Source organism: Cygnus olor, chromosome 5 (genome assembly GCF_009769625.2).
Source record: "Cygnus olor isolate bCygOlo1 chromosome 5, bCygOlo1.pri.v2, whole genome shotgun sequence".
NCBI classification, from domain to species: domain Eukaryota; kingdom Metazoa; phylum Chordata; class Aves; order Anseriformes; family Anatidae; genus Cygnus; species Cygnus olor.
Window position 1 is genome coordinate 19831788 of NC_049173.1, and position 20578 is coordinate 19852365.

Below are 20578 nucleotides of genomic sequence, written 5' to 3' on the forward strand. Positions count from 1 at the left end.
AGTTAAATAATAATAAAAAAGGAAGACGCCAACTAAACACCAGAAGGAAATAGATTTACTAAATGATCCTTTGCCATTCAAGTTGTCTCAGAAAGCTTTTTGTTAATACTTTGTGTGTCTCTCCCTGCATGCCTGTGTGTGCACGTTTATCATTCTGAATACACAATACCAAATGCATAAATAGAGATTTTGATAGGGCAAAACATGGATAAAGCAATTAGAGTAACCTTACTGTCAGATGCTCTGACACAGAGGCTCTGCCATCTCTGGGCAATGATAAAGGACTTGGCTCTATCAGTGGCATTCAAAGTACACATGAAAAAAGACAGAGATGTCCACTGTGATTCTTTCTTGCCTAAGTATTTTCAAAGCTGTACTGGTAGACGCTTTTCTCTCTAGGTAAAAACTGCTGCACTGCACTGCACAAGAATAAGGTTCTAAAATTAATTTAGTCAAAGAGTGAAAGTAATTTCTCAAAAAAAAAAAAAAAAAGACTTCTACTGGCAAGATGCATTTTACAATTTACTGCTGAACTGCTGCAAGAAGAAGCTCTTCACTGAGCAGCATGGCACAGGGCCAGAACAAGCTATTTCAAAAATCACTGTTGGGCATATACCAATCTGATACACAGGATTTAGCAATACTGTTGGGAATGACTCTGTGTATGTGTGTATGTGTTCATGTCCTGTTAAATTTTAACAGTCTCTAACTGTATACTCACCTTCGGCATGAGGAAATTTGTTTTTTGACTGCTAAATTTGTTTTAAAAGACAGAAAATATATCAGGTTGGATAATAGATATTTTTTTCATTTACTTATTTTGTGTTGGAAATTCTTTTTTTTTTTTTTTATGGGTAGCTCAAATGATAAAATGTCTCAGATGAATCTTGTAAATCACTTAAAGCAAAGATGTAAACTTTATGAGTGTGAGCTATTGGCTAGCCTCTTCCACTTCCAAATTCTCTAGTTCAATGAATAATGTGTGGTCCTACAATAATGGATCACTAGAAAAAGACACAATATGCTTGTATATAAATATATATATATATAGCATATTTTATATATATATATATAAATAGATACATATTTAGCATATTAAATTGGAATCCTTCAACCACCCAATCCAGGTTCATAACAATTCAGGTTTTAATGTGATAAAACTTCAGATTTTTTTTAGATACTTACAAGTCATTATGAGATAACAGCAAGTTTTCAACTGATACAGCTAAAGAGAGTATGTTTAGTCTAGGAGTGTTTGCAACAAACTCCAGAGCTAAGTGGTTAAATATAAGAGTAAGGTAAACCTAGATCAGTCAGTGAGGTGGCCTGTGAAACAAGACAAACAAGATTGCTAAATGCACATTTAACTTGATTGCTAAATTGCACATTTAACTTGATGCAAATCTTTCAGTGACACAAGAAGCACCACCTAGGAAAAACTTCCTAGATCACAAACGAAATTAAAAGGTAACACAAACACACTACTAGCAAACTTTCCTTCATTTAGAAACACCTCACATGGTTTCAACTAGCATTTCAGGCATGCAATAGGCTCACTAAAACCACTTCATTTACCAAAATCATCGTTCGTTAAATGATATGTACACCCAATGCCCTGTCTACAGGTAGCTTTTGTAGCAATACAGCTATGTAGGTTGCGTCCATGACACGTATACTGCTACAATCCTAATATGGATGTAATTCTCGTCATTTAAATCACTTCTACCTACATACTTGTTTCCACATACACACATGAAGAAACTACTAATGAAAGCATATACACATTAGCACAACCAGAGACACACTGATGGGGTTGTATCATCTTCAATTACAGCTAAATGACATCACTTTGGGGTATTCAAATTATTACTCACATGAGTAATCCCTAATCATGAGAAGAGTGTCTGTGAAATTAACTTGCCAGTGAAGGAGAAAAGGATTGAGTCTGGAATCAAATAAATTAATTTAAAAAGCAGTCTTTCAGCTGTGAAGTTCTGTTTCATAAGCACAGCTAGGTTTGCTTTCCATCGACCTTGGGAGCAATCCATCTTGGGAGCAACTCAGTATTTTTAACCCAATTTAGAAATTACCAAAACACTGGGGGAAAAATATTTTTTTTCTTGTTTAATTTAATTTTCAATTAACCAACAAAATTATTTTTGAATTAAAATTAATTAAATTGAATTAAAATTAATTATATGCTTTGAAGGGTTTGAGGGAGTCCTCAGTGATTGCAGACAAAGTCATGGTTACCTATGTATGTAGCACATATTAATTATATATAGATGGCATTTCTTCTTCAGAACTGTGTATGAAATGTCTTGTTCTGTCAGTAAAGGTGTTGTTGGTCTAAAATAATACTTGTTTCTTCTTGCATTCATTTACAATGACACTGTGAATGTTACACCCATCTTAAAACAGTTCAAATGCTGCATTTCTTTTTCTTTGTAGGAAAAGCATGCAGAAGAAAAGAAATATTTTTAACTCTGAACTTACAGGCCTAGGGCTGATGGCCCTGTGACTGCAGTTTGACCATGGTTTGATGCTGTACGGGTTGTGTGAAGATTGAGCATCACCAAAGAATCGCAGCAGTGCTAGGACGCTGAGGGAGTACTGCATCCTCTCCCCACACAGGCAGCCCTCTCCCACATGATGAATCATGGCTAATTCTTATGAAACAGCTCTGAAAGATAAGAGCTACTCATGCGACTACATGGTACAGGACCAGAACTACAGTTGAGAAAAGCTTTTCTCTTTAGTTTAATTTTCCCTGTTGGTTTTAATGAGCGATTGGCAAAGGCTACCAGCAAGAACTGGTAGCAACCCTGCTGCACACTGATTTCAGTTCTAAGAAGGTGCTGATGAGGCTTTTCATTCAGGGCTCTGACCTTTCCTGCTCTTAATGGGTCACGGAGTATTTCCGTACAGTACACAGTACTTACTACAATAAGTGTCAGCCTGCCCAGACCTTGAGTCACTATGCATGATAGTAAACAGCTAATGAATTAGGGAGATGAAATTCCAAAATCTTTTGCCCTAATCTTGTAATTCTCCATCAAGATCCCTGACATTCACTACATTTTGTCACACCAAAAGCCTATTAAATTTTGCCTGCAAGGATTGAGGGATCAGTTTCAATGACCTTTGAATGACCAAAAATTCTCTGTGCTGCATGCATTTGTAAACACCCTTGCTTTATACTAGGATAGAAAATGTGTGTTTAAAAATGAATAAATAAATAAATAAATAAATAAAACAGTTGCAGCTTGAAGTAGAATGTGCAGGAGATTGCTTCTAGGTAGCACTGATAGATAGCACAAGATTTCCTTTTAGAAGAGATGTTTTATGGACCTCTTTAAGCATCATTAAGTTTTCAGGAATGCTGAAGAAAGCATGATGGATTTGTTTTAGAATGTTCCTAGTATTTAGTTTTGATTCTGCTTAAAGGACCATGTCAGAAGAAGGAGTTAAAAAGGAGAAAACAAAAACTAAAACTATCCAAAACAAAACTGTTAGCCATGTAAATCAAAAATAAAAAAAGGAAGGTATCAAAAGGTCCAAACAGCTTTCACCAGTGGCTGAAAATATTAGATTAAATTTTACTATTTGTAGGAGATATTGTTTATTGTGACTAAAATATAATATCTTAAGCAGAGAATAGTTTTCATTTCAAATGTTTCTTTCCTGAGTATTGCCTATGGATTAAAGTTTGGGTTTACTTTAAATACATGAAGAAAATATTCCTGTCAAGACAAATATTTTAATGATGATTTTTTATGGTTGCTTTTTCTTTAAAAGAAGTCGGTTACTTGAAAGGAGTAGGTTACTTATAGCTTTAGGGTGACTAAAGCTCATATCTTTAGTGTATGTTAAATTAACCTTCTTTACAGTAATAACTATATATATTTTTAATAAATAAAAAAAAAAAGCATATATTTGTTTTACAAAAATAAAATTTAAAAAATGCAGTTTTTATCCCCCTAGGGCAAATTCCAATTCTTTTGGTTTCTTGAGGAAATAAATAAAAAGCATTGGCAGAGAAACTCCTGAAAAGACTGCCCAAGGGGGAGGAAAGGAAACACCTAAAAACATCATATTACCAAGCACTGAGGTAATCAACCACAACCTGGGAAATGTCAAACAATGGTATTCACCTACCCAAAGATATTGCTGGTCAAGTCCTCAACTGCCATTTACAATCACTAACTAAAACACGGAATATAGCTGTGGATATAAACAAGAGACAAATTAGTATTGGGAAGCTGGGTTTAATAATCCCCTAAAAGAGACCATCTGTTTATAAAGACCCCCTTTTCCTTGATCTCTGACATGTATTCTTAATATAGACACAGCTGGATTTTTTTTTCCACATTTTTTAAACACCCTGCTACTATAAAGTCTACTTATAGCATATCTGGTCAGAGTGTTTGTCTCAAGTTTCAGTTATTATGTAAGCACTCAGGGGCAATAAAATTTCACATACAGTCAGCCGGCTTTAAAGTAAGTATTAAACCATCAGACTAACATAAATGCACTTCCTTTATTATTGATGTTCAATACCACTGTACTCTTTTAATTTTTCTGACTTTTAGCAAATGTTCATTAACATTGGAATAGCTGTCTGTAATTTAGGTTGTTTTCAAGTTCTTGATGCACATTTGGAACTAGAGTTTGTTTTTCTTGTTTTCCTTATTATTTTAGTAGGAAATCACAGTCAATAACAGATATGACATTGACAACCTGACAAGCTAGATGCAGGTATAAAAGACTAAAATGATTCATAGCCTGTGTTTCCAACCCACAGTGGAGAAGAAAAAGGGAAAAAAACACCGCTGACTATACACTTCTCACAGATAGAGGTCACTAATGGACTGGATTTGAATCAGTCTGGTAAAAGCCTGAAAGTTATATGAAAGTAATCTAGTGAAAAATGAACTCATTTTGAGATTAAAGAGGCAGCAGAAATGATTAAGAAATAAAGTTCTCACCTTCCTGGAAACAGTATTATCCTAAGTGTGCCTTCTTTCTAGACCTTTAAATAGAAAGTGCAGTACAGGAAAAGCCTGATAGAGACGTTTGTTTGAACTCCTTTTTGTTTTCTTCACTTGCTAAAACCATGTCTCTCCTTCTTTTCCACTGGAAGGGTAGGAAAGTCAGCCCTAATGACATCCTACATTTTGGATGCTGCTATTTTAAACAGTTAAAGGCAAGCACATTCTTGATTCTTGGAGAAAACCATAGCCTGTGTAATGCAGATTCCAACTGGGAGGGTGTAGGGTTCCGCAAAGGAGATATGTCTACGTCCTAAATCAAACTATCGAGCAGGCCAGGATATAAATGTGACTTGTAACAGTGGCTCAAATTAGATCCGGACTCTCAAAGCCAAACACAGATAACATCTTATACAAAATATAGGGTGTATGTGTGTGTAAGGAGCGAATCTTTTAAGAACACTGGGCGCATTCCAGCACCACTTCTTGCTACAGCCTGGAACTTTGGGAAAACACTGACGACTGTTCTAGTCACAGGTAGTTTTACAGACGCTGTATTTACACAGTACTCCGACTTGTTTCACCTACAGTACTCCAGGCCTGCACTCTCTTACTTTTAACTGCCTAGCCATCTTATCAGGATAGAGAACAGCACTTTAAATAGCAAATCTCCTACAAATGGTAATGATGTTTGCAATCGCATGTTTCACATCATTTTCGGAAACAAGATCAGTATTAACATTTTAACATCACTTTTGTCACTTAGAAATGTTGACTTTTGAATAGCACCTGTTGTATCATTTTGATTATGCAAAGATTAAGTCCCAGTGATAACACTGCATACATTGACTCTTTAAAGGAAGAAAAGAGTGGGTAGGGGTATAGGTACAGTACCTTTTAAATGTTTTCAAAAAAAATGCCAGGGTAATTTTTCCCCCCTTCCAAAAACCATATATTTCTGAAACCAATTCATGAATTGCCTCTGCAAATACGATTGTATAAAGGTGCTCTTGGAGAAAGACAATGTCAGTGAAAGAAGTGATGAATGCAGCCCATGGAAGTTTGTGTTTTGTTTTAACTCATGTAGTGATCAATCTCAACCTTTAAACTGGTTTAATTTCCCTGCAAGCACTGAAGTATGATGCAGTAAATAAACCTCTCTTTAACACACACCCTCTTTCTGTGCGCCTGTGTGTGTGTGCGCGTGTGTGCATGTGTGTGCGCACACACGTCTGTATGTGAGACAGAGGTCTGACTTGCTTTAGTGTCTTTTCCTGCTTCTCATGCAAGGAACCTCTACCTTTCTATTCTGCTGAGCTCTGCATTGGGAAAAAAAAAAAAAAAAAGCATCTGAAGAAATCTAGTCAGTACCTTCCACACACGGTACAGGAATTTACACGGATTTGTGCCTTGGATTTATTAGCTTATTGTAAGCCTTAAAACAGATTTCATCCATTAAAATTAATTAAAAGCTCCTGTTGACTGATTCCCACTACGAAAAGGAGGTGGAGACCCTTACTCTCATACTTTGCTGCTGATTTCTTTATCTTTCATGGGATTTCATCTCATGCTCTCAAGACAGAGGTCTTTTCAGCTGTTTGACTTCTTTTGGCGATCTGTTTTTCTGTTCGCTCTTCCCCTCCCCCTCCCCATCTCCCCCGCAATATTTGCTGTTCCTTTGCCAGAGATCCCCGTCCAACTCGGCAGGTCTGCGAGGGACTCCTTTGTACTTAGGAGTTCCGAGCCACCTCGCCCCCACCCACTCACCACCAGCCCCCCGCTCCGGAGGCCGCTGCTGCTGCTGCTGAATCCTCCCGCCGGGCGCAGCTCCCTGCTCTCCCCGTTTTTTCCATCTCTTCACACTTGCCAGCTGAGCCGACTGCCTCCTCCGACCAAGCCTCGTTTTTTAAAGTTCCCGTTTCTCAAAACCACCTCCCAGATCGTGTCAATGATCGTGCTCGTACACGCGCTCTGCCGGTTCTCCTGTAGCAGGAGGAGTGCTCGGCCGCCCTGTCCGGGGGGCAGCGGGCTGGGGGCTGCTTTGGGCAGCCTCCCCTCGGCGCTGAAATGGGACCGGGGACCCGGGACCCCGCTGCGGCTGCGAGCTCCGAGACCCGCTCCTAACGCGCCCGCTGGCGTAAAATCACCCGCGGCCCTTGCGAGCACTTGCCATTCATAAATTTGTGCGTGCCTGTGCCTGGTGCCGCACTCTCGCAGGCACGGACGGGGCTGTATCGAGGCGGCATTTCTGCCACACGACCTGACCCCGGCTCCTCAACTTCGAGAAGGCAAAGGGCACCGGGTCTTTAAACCGCCCGAGGCTAGAATTACCGGGAAGGAAAAGAGAAATGAAATCCCGACTGTACCTGGCAGTGTCTGGGAATCCCTCGCCGGCACCGATCATAATCCCCCTGCGCACCTCTGGCCCCCCAAACCAAAACTTTGCCGCCGCTCCTGGCCTGTGGCCGCCGCCCGCCGCGGCCGCCCAGCGCCGCTCCCGGCCGGCCCCGAGGGCCCCGCTCCCCGCCGGCCGCCGCAGCCGCACCGGAGCGGCCCCCGCGCCTCCCTCCGCCCTTAGGAGGCAGCGGCATCGTCCTCCCCCCTTCTCCGCCACCTCCTCCTCCGGCGCGCAGCCCGCGGCTCTGGCATCCCCAACGCACTTTCTCGCCTCGGTTCGCTCCTCTTTTCCCCGCCGCTCCTCCTTCTCCGGCAAAAAAAAAAAAAAAAAAAAAAAAAAAAAAAAAAAAAAAAAAAGGAAAAAAGGAAAAAAATTTGGAAAAAAAAAAAGGGGGGGGGACACGAGTACGCCCGGTCTTGGGGTTGCTTTCTTTCTCTTTTCTCTCTCTGTCCTCTGGAAATGGTGAGAGGATCACAGGATCACATGAGGAGCTGGCACGGAGACACAGGACCCTTGAAAGTCGGAGGTGGCATCGGACACATATGTGAGTATATGTGTGAGTGCGTGTGGCTGGCTCTCTCCAAGTCCTGCGCCAGCCTTCAGCCGGGATTGCAGGCTGATCTTTGTAGTAATGATGCCTCAGATCTGACTATTCCCTGCTAATGTAAGTCGTGCCTTTTTTTTCCTCCCTGCCTGACACCCCAGGGAGATGTTTACAGTAATGAATTCAGTTGATAGCCATCTCTCTCTCACTCTTTCCTGGAGTCCCTCCCACATTTCTAGTTTAAAGAATGCTTGGAAGGCAGGGCTGCAACCTAAAGCTTTCCAAGAGGCAAAGTCAGGCTAGGTTTTCTCTTTTCCTTTCCTTTCCTTTTTTTTTTTTTTTTTTCTTTTTTTTTTTCCCTCCCACTCTTAACCCATTGCTTGCTGACGGCAGTGTAGCGAGCTCCGGCCCTTCGGCGTCGCCCCCCTACCCCACAAGCGGGGAGCGGAAGCCGGCGGGGGGTGCTGCCCGGGGGGTGCGCAGTCCCCGGACACCCTGCGGGCCGGGGCTGCCCGCGCAAGGAAGGTGCGGGAGAGGCTGACCGGGCCCCGCTGCCCGCGGGGTCCGTGGGGGTGTGGGAAGGGAAGGGGGGGAGCGAGCAGAAGAACTCCCCCAGCTGCGGTCCTAACCCGGAGATGCCCTCGCTAGCGATAGTTACAGTCGTGCTCTGCTCCAACATGGCGATATTTCATGTGCAGCCGTCGCCAAGCCCGCCTCTCCCCCCTCCCCTTCTATCCCTCTCCTTCCCCCCTGCTAACTTTTAGGAGGGTAATAGCAGCACAGAATAAATAGAACACAGAATAAAAGAAAGTCCAGCCCTCAGGGAAGAGACGGACCTCCTTCAGCATTCCATCTGATTTCCATGATCAGTCAGAAAGATTTTAAAACCACTGGAGAAACCACCTTTTGCCCCAAAGCGCTAACAACGCCCCCGTACTAATCCCTTCTGCAGCACTTGCAGTGTGTGTGTGTGCATCCCGGGTTATCTGCGCTTGCTTCGGGGTAACCCTTCCCCCACCGTCCAGGTCCCTAGTAAGCTGCTGCCTTGTCTTGACCAGCCCAGGTAAAAGCAAGATTATTTAATGCCGAGAAGCACCTGACTGATACGATGCGGCCGGCAAGGTAGGACGTGGGGTGTGCGAAGAGATGAGAATTTGCCTCAAACTCCTCCATTAGTAAAGAAAATGCGCGATACGGCTTTGGCTACGAGTTACTTTAAGAGAGGGGCTGGGGAGGGATGAAGGAGAGAAGCGGCGAGCTGATCAATGCCATGTGTCGAGGAAACAGAAAAGGCAACTGAAATGCCTCGGGGTTTGCTTCCCCCTCACCCCTGGCTGCGCGCTGGCTTGCATGTGCAGCTCAGCCCTACCTCGGGAGCTGAATCACTCGCCATTGTCTCCGCACCTCCTTCGCCCTTCGCTTGGGGAGGGCTGAATTATTCACGCCTCCAAAGCTCAACGAGCCCTGCCGAGGAACCCGGGCGCGGGGCAGCCCCGGGCGCGGTGTTGCCGGCCCCCGCACCCGCCCCGGGCCCTGCGGGGGGGTCTGGCGGAGCCCCCGCGGTCCGTAGCCCCGAGCCGAGCCCCTCCGTGCCCTCACCTACGCGGATGCGGGGCGTGATGGGGGGGGCTCGGAAGGGGGAGTGCAGGTAGCCCGGCGAGGGGCGAGGAGCTGAGGGGGAGACCCCGCTCCCCTCTCCCCCCCCGGCGGTATTGTTGCCTCGGGGCCGGGGTCTGCTCTAGCCTCCCCTGGGGATGGACCCCCGGGCTCTCGGCAGCTCCGCGGGGCTGGGCTGCTCGGGGAGAGCGGGTCTGGCGCGGTGCAGAGCCGCGGGGCCAGCCTCTGCTGCTCCCGTCAAAGAGCCGGGGCTGCTCTCAATTCGAATCTCTGCCTGCAGCTCCCAGCTGGTCCCGAGGGATGAAAGGAGCAGAAGCCCCGTAGGGTCCAAAGCTGAATGAACAACCTTTTTCAAGGTTGTTCCTTTTTGACTTTTTCAAGACCTGTCTTTTTTTTTTTTTTTTTTTTTTTTTTATAGTATCTAATTAAAGCTCTGCATACTTTTCAAAGCACTTCTTTACACATGATTTATAGCTCTTTCCTGAAGCTGATGGAAAGCCGGTGCATTTTCTCCTGAAAATTTCCTCTAAGTCTTCTTCATCCTCTCTCCACCCGTCCCTTCTCCGCGTCCCCGGTATTACCAACCTGTCGCTAACACGTAAGGTAAAGCAGATCTTTGTTGACCACAGGCATTTCTACCCCCCTGTTCCCCCCGGTCACGGAGGAAAGTGGAAATACGAAAAACTTCTGCCCCACAGTCTCCGAGAGGTTCGGCGGAATTGCGCCTGTCCCCCTCCCTGCCTCTGCCCCTCATCCAGCCCACACTTCAAATTAGGGAAAGAAAGGTATTCAGGGCACACTTTGGTCAAAGCGAGACCCTGTCAATCCACAGAGAATCAGCGAGCCTTTACCTGCTCCCGCGGAGGTGGCTCCTCCTCGGTCGATCACCCAAAGCCCACCGGGTCCGGCAGGTTGAAAGGGGAGAAAGTGGCAGAACAGCTGGGCTCCGGCATGGTATTGTTTTAAGGATCACCACCAAGGTCTTTCCTTTCCATAGCTGCCAATGGTCACCATCACCCCAAGGTTTCTCTCAAGGAAAGGAGGAAGGAAATTTACTTCCCAAGCAGCTGTCCAGCCGGTCACTTGACCCTGACACCCACCGATGACTCCGAGGAACACCCCGCTGCAGCGGTTAAATGCCTCGTAATTTCCTTTCTTCTCTTTCCCCCGGCGGCTCCGGCGCAACGCCACCGAGCGATCTTATCGCCGTGTGATCATTATTCACCGGTGACAACCAGAGATGCTGAGCTCCTAAGTGAGGGCGACAGATTTCAAGCGCGGGGCTGCGGCGTGCCCAGCCTCAGACATGTTCTTCCTCAAACTTCGCCTAGCAAGCAAGCCGGCGGCTTAACCCTTTGCAGCCCCTTCTGTCGCACGGGCACCGGGACCTCAGCGCACGGGGGTGCGCGTACTCGCGAGCAGCCGCAGCACAGGCGGCCGCGGGGCTGGGGACGTTTTATTACGTGTCATTTTCGATCCTCGATGATTTTCAATTGAAACAAATCAGAACTGCCAACTCTGGGGAGCAGTTGGAGAGCTGAGTACTGCTCCTCTGCGGTTAGGGACTGGAAAAAATCCTCTCGGCAAAGAAGATCTCATGGGGACTCACCTGCCGTCCCTACTTTGTCACCGAGTCTGGTGTGGAAACTGTCACATGTGGCGTATGGAAACCTCTCACATGAGCGTATACAGAGCTGCTGCACTTTCCTCAGCTTGATGTGGCTAAAAGTACATATCTGAAAGTGCTATTTCACTCAGACCTCGGATTCATCTCGTTTACAGGTTACTAATAACAGCAGAGAAAGGAGCAAGTAGCATATTTCCACGGAGAAAAAAAAAAAAAAAAGAGAAAAAAAAGTCTTTTTCACACATGCACTTTGTAGTGAAAGGAAATATTTACCACCAGCAAACTCCAGCATGTCAGAACATGTTTCCTCCAAAGCAGAAGAAAGCCTTAAAATGAAGGAAAAAAAAAAAAAAAAAAAAGTTCAATTCAAAGATGAAATGAAGTGCACGAAAGCTTTCCAAACTCAGTACCACCAGCTCGGAGCCTGATGTCAAGACAACGCTCTAGCGTTGTAATGCGAAGTTGTAGAGAGGACAAAAGGAAATCAAAGCACTCCATTGGCTTTCTAATATTCATATATATATCTTTTCAGTAACTTGTGATGACTGTCATGCTTCCCTGTCTTCTCCCCTCCGCGCCCCCCCCCCCAAAAAAAAAAAAAAAAAAAAAAGGAGGGGAGGATGGGGAAGATGCTCTAACTGCAGCTGAACGATACTGAGAGCCTGGAGGTGGGATGGAGCTCTGAGAGCTCCTACCAGAGCTCCCCTGGTCACACAGTGTGGAAGGACACAGAGGCAGACACGGTGCGTGTGGAGGAGGATCTGAGTTCTATCTTTATTGAAGGTGTTAAGACTGGCCAAGGATGAAAAATCCTGTAATAAGCAAAGGGGTAGGAAAAAAAAAACACAAACTGATTGCTCTCTCTCCCACATTTCTGAGCTTTGAATTAAAGCGTGACAGGCAAATAAACCTCCTTAGAAGAACATCCCACACCCTAAAACATAATAAAAAAATACTTAAAAAAAAAAAAAAAAAGAGGCGGATCATTTACAGGTTGCCTGCAGTCATCCTATTCCTAACAACGGGTGATACGGGGGGACAGCCTGGCCAGATCCGCCCGCCCGCGGTCCCACAGGCAGGAGCGCCGCCTGCACGTCCCGCGGCGCGGCCAAGGTGGCAGCAGAGCACAGCGCTCGGCAGCCGCCGCGACAGAAGCTTCCCCCATTTTCTCCCCTCAACGCCCTCCGTTTAGACTGCTTCCCCCACCCCCACCCCTCAATTATTAATCTTAGTTATAAGTCTGATTACTTGGACTTCAAAGTTTTTTTTTTCCCTACTATAACTATGTGAAAGATTTATTTATTTATTTATTTATTACCGAACTGCTTTGCATGGTTGAAAGGCTGTAAACTGAAAGGGGAACACAGAAATTATTCTCTTTAAATTATCACTGATTATACGAGATGGATAGCCTGGAGTGATGGTCCACTGAGCCGTAATACAACCTCACTTATTTTAAAGAGGATGTGAAATAGGATAACAAAAAATATTAAGAAAGTAAAAGTGTCTTTTTTATAAGTGACTTTTTTTTTCAGATATATTGTTAGAATGATTGCTGCTGCTTGCAAGAGAGAGGGTAAAAGGAGCTGGGAGTAGTTCTGTAACTGGGAGGCTGGTCTAAAATGAACTATTTTTTTTCCATTTTTTGTCAATAAATGGCAAATTTTGTATCAGGCCTTAAATTCATACAGCCAACAGACAGAAAAAAAATACAACATGAATTCTTCATCAACTTTTTGCAAAATCAATTTCTTATTTAAAAAATATTTGAGGAAAGGGAGGAAAGAGGAAGGAAAGGAAAAGAAAGGGAGAGAAGGGAAAGGAAGGGAAGGGAAGGGAAGGGAAGGAAAGGACGGGAAGGGAAGGGAAGGGAAGGGAAGGGAAGGGAAGGGAAGGGAAGGGAAGGGAAGGGAAGGGAAGGGAAGGGAAGGGAAGGGAAGGGAAGGGAAGGGAAGGGAAGGGAGGGAAGGGAAGGGAAGGGAAGGGAAGGGAAGGGAAGGGAAGGGAGGGAAGGGAAGGGAAGGGAAGGGAAGGGAAAAAGCCTTTAGAATGGTAGACCAATGAGCTATTGAGATATTATATTCTATCTGGAATTCTAAACAAGTTGAAAGGCTGAAAGTGTTCTTTTCCATCTAATGAAACAAATAAAACACTTTGATTAGAACTACTTTAAACTGGAGAAAAAAACACACCCAACTTGTACTTTCTCTGAGCTCTCACTTTTATAGTGACCTTAAAATGAATATATCATACTGGTTCTGAAGCAGGCTTTGGCAGATTTTGTGATACAACTCAAATGGTAAATTTCTACCATTTTGAAATGCAGGGATTGGATTTCATGTCAAACTAAAACTGAACTTTGTAAAAGTATGCATAATGTCTTGGGATGTCACACTTCATAGCCATGACCTAGCAGAGGCTTTCCCTTCTTCACTCCAAGAGATTTCTGCATTTAGCTTTTGACAGTATCATGAAAAACTATTTCTAAGGATTGCCTTTGGCCGTCCTTCTCTGCCTTGTCCCAGGTGACACAGGAATTGGGAGTCTTGTAGATCTCTTTTAGTCTGTAAGACAGAGGAGGAGGATTTAAGATTTTCTAATTCTATCCTCTTTGTCAAGTTGATTTCCAATAAAACTAGGAAACAAGCTGGTCAAAATAAGCTGAAAATCTTTTTTTTTTTTTTTTTAATTTTTCTTCCACTTCTGAATGCTTTAGTGACTCATGTCAAATTTTGTTCAAAATAGATCAACCCAGATGCCATCTCATGGCAGACACATTGGAAATAGGTAAATAGGCAAGACAGAAAGACTTGATTATAACATTTTATTATATTTGAAAAAAAATCTGTATTTTTCTGAGCACACTTGGTGACCAAGGAAAGTCATGTCAAATCAAATTGCATATTATGCCATCTCAATTTTAAGTTAGAAGTCTATAAAGGAGATAAAATTCTACATATAATTGCTGATAAATAAATCATCTTATTTTTCATGCTGAAAACAGTTGCAAAAATATAGATGAATCCAACCAACAAGTAATTGCATCTGATGAAATTGAGGTCATCCAAATGGCTAAATCATAATGGTCATAACAACAACCTGGCCCTCATTTAACATTGTTATGCATTGTGTTTTTATTTATTTATTTAATGTATGCAAATTACAAGGGAAAAATAGAAAGGCAAGAAAAGCAATTGGCTGAAATCAACATATATAGTAACAAACAATCAAACAAACAAAACAGTTTATTTATAATAGGCCTATCTACTTACTAGGCTGGTGGGAGTGGAAAGCGTAAGTAAAATCTTGCAAATAGTATAAAAGTAGTCCACATAAATTGTTTCTTTAACAGATTCTAAGCAAAATCATTAAGGTCCTTTACATTGACATAGCCAGCTTTTAAAATAATGTGTGTTTGTTGTTTGTTTGTTTTAATCTCTGGTTCTATGACTGAACCTTTGCCTTTTTGGAAAAAAATGCTTATACTTCTATCAGAGGTATTCTAGCTGCACTATATAGAACTGAAAAACCACCTCAGTGGCACTGCATTCATTAAGTTTCATGTTATGCATTCATCCCTCTTCTTTCATTTAAAGTGGAAGGCTAGAAAGCAGACTATCAATTTACTCTAGAAAAAAGTGTCACTTTCTGATCACAAGGCCATCTGCCCTATCTCCCAACAGACCTCAAGAGCTCACACATTATAATATTTTTCTGATTAAAAAAAAAAAAAAAAAAAAAAAAAAAAATTTGCTTGTACTTTCTTATCCACAAGTTCAGCAAGCTAAAATCATTCTTTCCCTTCCATCTCTGTCAAGACCATTTCTGTAACTTTTTGTATTTTCAAGGGGACTGTTGCAATTATGGAAGGGTCTCTCTAATGATCTAAGAGGATCCATTTTTCTTTCAGCTCAATAAACATGACAGGATGGTTTTTAGAATTACGAGGGTTTATAGAAGTCGGACAGGAGAAATGTTTTTAAAAATAATTAGCCCAGGCAAAGTCTTTTCAATATAATTTAAAGAGAAAGCATGAAAAAATGCTAAAATTTATAATACAGACCTCAATTATGTCTACAGACCCAGACCTCATAGCACAACTCTTATAGCTGTTTTTATCAATTTCCATGGAGCACCTCACAAAAGATTAGCAAACTTTTTACTATGATATTTCAAAAATACTACTCTATCTGCTAAATGTTGTTAACTGTCTTCCATTCTAGTATAAACTAATTATTTGTGATAGGATACAAAGAATGTAGATTTTCTATTACAATTTATTGACTTTTGCTTTTCCTGAATTAATCCCTTGATTATGATGAAGACATAATGCCATGTTGTGAAGCCTTTTCTAATTCTTCCTGTTTATTTTAGAACATATCACTGTAAAAGTGATAGGTGAAAAAATAAAATTAGTTTCAATTACCTAAAGAAGAATGTATAAAGACATTATCCTGACCATCAAGGATCAAGAATTAGAGGATATATGATTACACCTCTAAACTCAGAAATGAATGAGAAAGAATCTCTGTATGCTGCTCCACCAGAAGGTCCCCTTTCCAGGGGCTATTACTTGAGGGCTGAAAAACACATCACCATGTACAGACTGAACACCTGAAAGGAAAGTGGGAAAAAATAATACCTGCAGAAGGACTAGGCAGATGGTATCCGTTTTGAATCCTGATAAATTGGCAGTAAACGTTCAGGTCTTTGAGAAGATTCTGAGGCAGTGAAAATATCTTGTGAAACTATTTGTTTTGCTCTTCAGCAGTGCAAAGCACCTACAACACAGATTTGTGGACTAAGGTGAATAGAAAGGGTGTCACAGCGGTCAACAACTCTTTATCAGTTTCAAAACATAGGACACCAACTTAATTTTTTTTTTTAGTCCTAAACTTATTCTTAGTTAGTGAAAGACAAGCTTATGCCACATCATTAGATCTCTTTATAAACAGGAAGGTATGCCTTTTAGACTTAGTAGAGCAAGAGGATTGCTGATGAGATCTAGTGACCCAGTGAAAGTCTTAGCACCAGTCCAGGTAATCATGCCTGCTGGCAAAACAAAATTAAAAGGGATATGCTTTAATGAGCAGTCACACTATGGTGGAATACAGCAGAAATTCACTGGTGATAGGCATGAGGCTACTTACTAAATTGATGCTATGAAGAATATTTAGTGCTGGTACCAAATGATTCTTTCTTTGGTACCCAATTCTATGGGAAAACCGTGTGGACTATTTTTCAACTGGCTGGGATACTGAAGGAAACCGTCTAGTGAGAAAAAAAAACTAATTAAAAATTGCACCAGGATTTGCAAGCTTAGGGTGAGTTTAAATCAGGTAGTGGGTGGTTGTTAGAACAAACAGTTTAAGACCTCCTTTTTTTCATCTTGTAGTCTTTGCAGTTTCCCAGATTTGAACTGTCCCTGGAGAATGATGTTTTGTCAGCTTCATATGTGCTATATTCATCTATCTGGCCTGTGAGACAGTGCTGGTCATCTTGTAAAAAGAAAACAGCTGTATGCAAAAATAGCATTGGGGGAGGGTATTTGTATGTATATATATATATATATATATATATATATATATGTATATACTATAAATGAGTATTTCCGGTCTGCTTATTTGTCACTTTTGACTCCAACGAGTTTTCTCTTCAGTTAATGTTACTTACCTGGTGGTGACAAATTTCACTTGAAATAAATCATGGGCCTATTTAGTTAAACAGTCTACACATACAATGTGCTAGGCATAGTCAGGAGTATACCCCCAGGATAAATTGAACTTTTACTTGCATCATAAAATGATCTTCCTTTCTGTGCCTCAGGCAAAAGTAATGCTAAGAAGTTAAACTATTCTTTTGGTAGGGTTAGAGAAGGGCAAGAAATTCCTCCCTGAAGATCATCAAGCAGTTTGTGTAACAGTTTATTGTTGACATTTAGTGGGTCCAAAAAAAATGAAGCTAGAGAAGAGTTTTCAGGAAGTGACTCCTCCATTTTATTTCTGAAGCATATGCATGGTTGTCAGCATTCATTCAGCAGAGGGAGAGATTTCTACAAGCTCAGAGCTGAGCTGGGTTTTCACTATAGGACCATCTTTGGAGTTTGCTTCATGCATTTTATTTTTTTATTTATTTTTTTTTACACAGTGAGACTCAACCACTGTTGAATAATGGGCTAACTATGTACTTTCATTGTCATCAGTCTTGGATTTCTCTGGAATTGCTGTTGGCTATTCAATATTGTTATGACCTGTCTTGGTGTCCCCATGATTACTGGCTTATTGAGAAGCCTGGCAACCCCAGGCAGAGGCAGTGCCCTCACCTCACCTCGTCATGCACTGAGAGGTAGGGAGGGCAGAACAGGATGCTCGGGACAGGGTCTATTACCAGTCCCAGATGGAGCACGGTGGTCAGTCAGGCTCTGGATCCACTCAGGACACAGGACTGCAGACAGGACTGGAGACAGGCTCTCATGTATATCCAGGGTATATTCAGAAGATGGGAGCTAGAGACTTGCACACCACTAGCAGTGCTCAGGTCAGGTCTGGGGTGCCAGCCTTGAGCTGACACGGTAAGCCTCCTCCACTAGGAGAGGGGAGCTTCCTCCCTGTGTGGGAGCTCCCTGGGGAGGATGAATCTAGTCAGGCCTACGTACTGCCTCCCAAGACGCTTCTGATATAACCACCAGCAACTGCATACTTGAATTACTAACACATACGTTCTTCATTAGACCAACAACAACATCAGCTCCCTGAAGGACCCTTTTATAAACTTACAAAGAAGTTTCATCTCTTTTCTCAGACACTAGATGATTTTACCAATCCATAATGGATAGTCTATTACTGTAAATATTAAAAGATATAATTCATCTACATAACCTAAATTGAGGTGGTTTAACCCAATACCGCTCAAACTCTGTCATGCTCACGTACTTTTAGCCCAGCAGGTGTTACTCAGACATTGTCTTGAACCTCTGCAAGTTGACAGCAAAAGCCATTACTAACACTGGACCAGAGTCAATTTTCAACTTCATTTTCTGGGTTGTTAAGCTGCTAAACTGGTAACCATCAGGAGTTCCTACCAGTCTGAGAGAGCTCTTACCTGTTGAGGGAAATGAGGAAAAGAGAAGGTGGACAGCTGGGGAAAGGTAGCAACTTCAGCCAGCCCTGCTTGATCTGCCACTGCAAATCTTCAACCAAACACTAACAAAGCTAACCATTTTACCAACCCATACAAAGTAAATAAGATAATTACTGGAAACAAAGAAATTCCTAATCAATATTGGTTTAGATTCCACATCACGTTTAGATTTGCCATCACAAATTTGCACTAGAAATGAAGTGTTTGATTCTCATGATTTTCAAAGTGCGTGAGTGAGAAAGGATTGGAGCTAGCAGTTAAAGTTTCACCTCTCTTCTTTTTACTGCTAAGGTTGTGGTTTACACTTTTGTTTTGTTTCATTTGTTTGTTTGCTTGTTTTCCATGTACTAAGCTGGCCAGAAATACTGGACTATGTTTATGTCATATGATATCTGAACTAAAAGTGTATTGAGCACTCTTTATTACCTATACCCTCAGGACCTGGTCTACAGTCACTTAGCTTGGGCTCTCATAGAATTGATTTGACTTAGCTAGGCTTATTCTAGATTGACAGGGGATAATATCAAACAATTTATCAGCTCCTAGGAAATCTGTCCTTGGAGACATGGGAGTAGATCCTTTGGTAATATCTCCTCTATAGTCAACCTAAAAATGTGGGCATGAAGTTTCTTCCTATGGATTGGGTTACAAATATGGTTACTTATACAAATCTATACCTCTGAGATACAAGTGGGTAAAAGAGTCTCCTGTTTTTGCAGTGAAAACTCTATCAAGTCAGCTGATTCAGATCACACCAGCTGCACAACTTTGATGCACTGAATCAAAGAATTGGTACAGCTATGCCAACACCTTTCTACTTCTGGCCATGCCATTTTTTGACACTTTAGAAAAATGTGGAAAAAAAAATCCATAACCACCTGGCCAAGTGTTTCATGTTACATATCTTTATTAAAAAGTTATGGATGAAGAATCACAGTCAGGGAAACTGATGATCTCTTTTCTAGTTGAGTGCTCAGAAGAGACACCTTGTATTTAACAGTACATGAAGAAACTCTTTGTTTCTCACTATTTTTCTACATGCTGATACTTTATGAAGCATGTGCATATAATTCACAGACATACACAATTGGATATTAAGACTCATTAAATGCATTGATTTGTCTTTCTTCTTTTCTGGTTCTTATCAGTAATTAATGATGCACGATGACTCGTCTCCCAGTTTTTTTCATCTGTTTTAATCTATATTCCTCATATTTTATTCATGAACAAAGAGAAGTTTTGTGCCATGAAGGCTCATCAAAGTCATAATTATATTTCATTCACCTGCATTGAACTGGTCTTGTCATCTGTTAGCATTTTGAATGCTCTGTATGTCTTTCTGCACTTGTCTGCATTCTTCCTCATTATTATTTACTCCTCCTCAACCATCCATTACTGATTACTAACTGCTTTCTGATTTTTATTTATTTATTTATTTTTAATTATCAGCTGTGTTTGTAACCTTCTAGCCGTTACAACCCAGATATATCAGTAGTGGTGTTCTTTATTATTATTATTATTTTATTTTTTATATTTCCCACATTTAGCAAGCGTATTAAAACACAGTGTTTATACCTTTAACAGTAATGTCTGTCTATGAGACCAATATGCCAAAACAAGGGAGGGATCTTGGGACTAGGGACCTGTCATGTCCACAACTGTCTACACATTTTTTCCTAGTCTTTTACGCTCTGGACACTGTCTCTGACATAGCATAAAACTCAAAAGCATTCTAAATTCCTTGCCTGTAAGCGATTTCTTTTGTGATGCAAAATCAGCAGCAGATAATGACTAGATTGGTGGCCATGAGGAGGTAAGGACTGTTGCTGATGATTTTCATACTTTTTATTATATAACATATTTTGTTTAATTTAAGTGATTCTCTTACTTTTCTTTTCCATGTAACTTCTTATGCTTTTCTTTGAGATTTTTGTCCTCCTAGATACCTGTTTCACCATTCATTATATCTTAAATTATATATATCGTTCATGTTATCAGCAAGACTGTCTTTTATACATACATAACACCTGACAAAGCTAAGTCCCAAAAGGCAATTTTCAACTTAGAAGAAGAATATGAATTTTAAAGATTTGCTTTGAAGGAAATAAATGTCAAAAGCATTAATTGTGGGCTGTACAGATACTGTATTCCTTATCTGTAAAACGGGACAAATGAACATAATTTCCTTCACAAGGAAATCGTTCCCATGAGTTATCAGATTCATGAAGGTTATCAGAGAGAAGGTTCATGCAGAAATATAA

The 20578-nt window shown here is 41.6% G+C and overlaps 1 protein-coding gene across 11 annotated transcripts in view; it reads right to left on the bottom strand.

Moving 5' to 3' along the window:
* Positions 1–10807, bottom strand: part of FLRT2 (fibronectin leucine rich transmembrane protein 2) — a 75817-nt gene extending 65010 nt beyond the window's left edge. For 2 of the 11 annotated variants that reach the window (XM_040558123.1, XM_040558121.1), the window contains exons 1-2: positions 7358–7472; positions 4159–4224 (exon numbers count right to left, since the gene is read on the bottom strand). The gene's annotated coding sequence lies outside the window, so the exon portion shown is untranslated. Of the gene's footprint in view, positions 1–4158; positions 4225–7357; positions 7513–7651; positions 7733–9302 lie in introns of those variants that run through there. The other 9 variants (XM_040558116.1, XM_040558113.1, XM_040558117.1 and 6 more) reach the window with 8 other exon arrangements.
* Positions 10808–20578: the final 9771 nt, after the last annotated feature.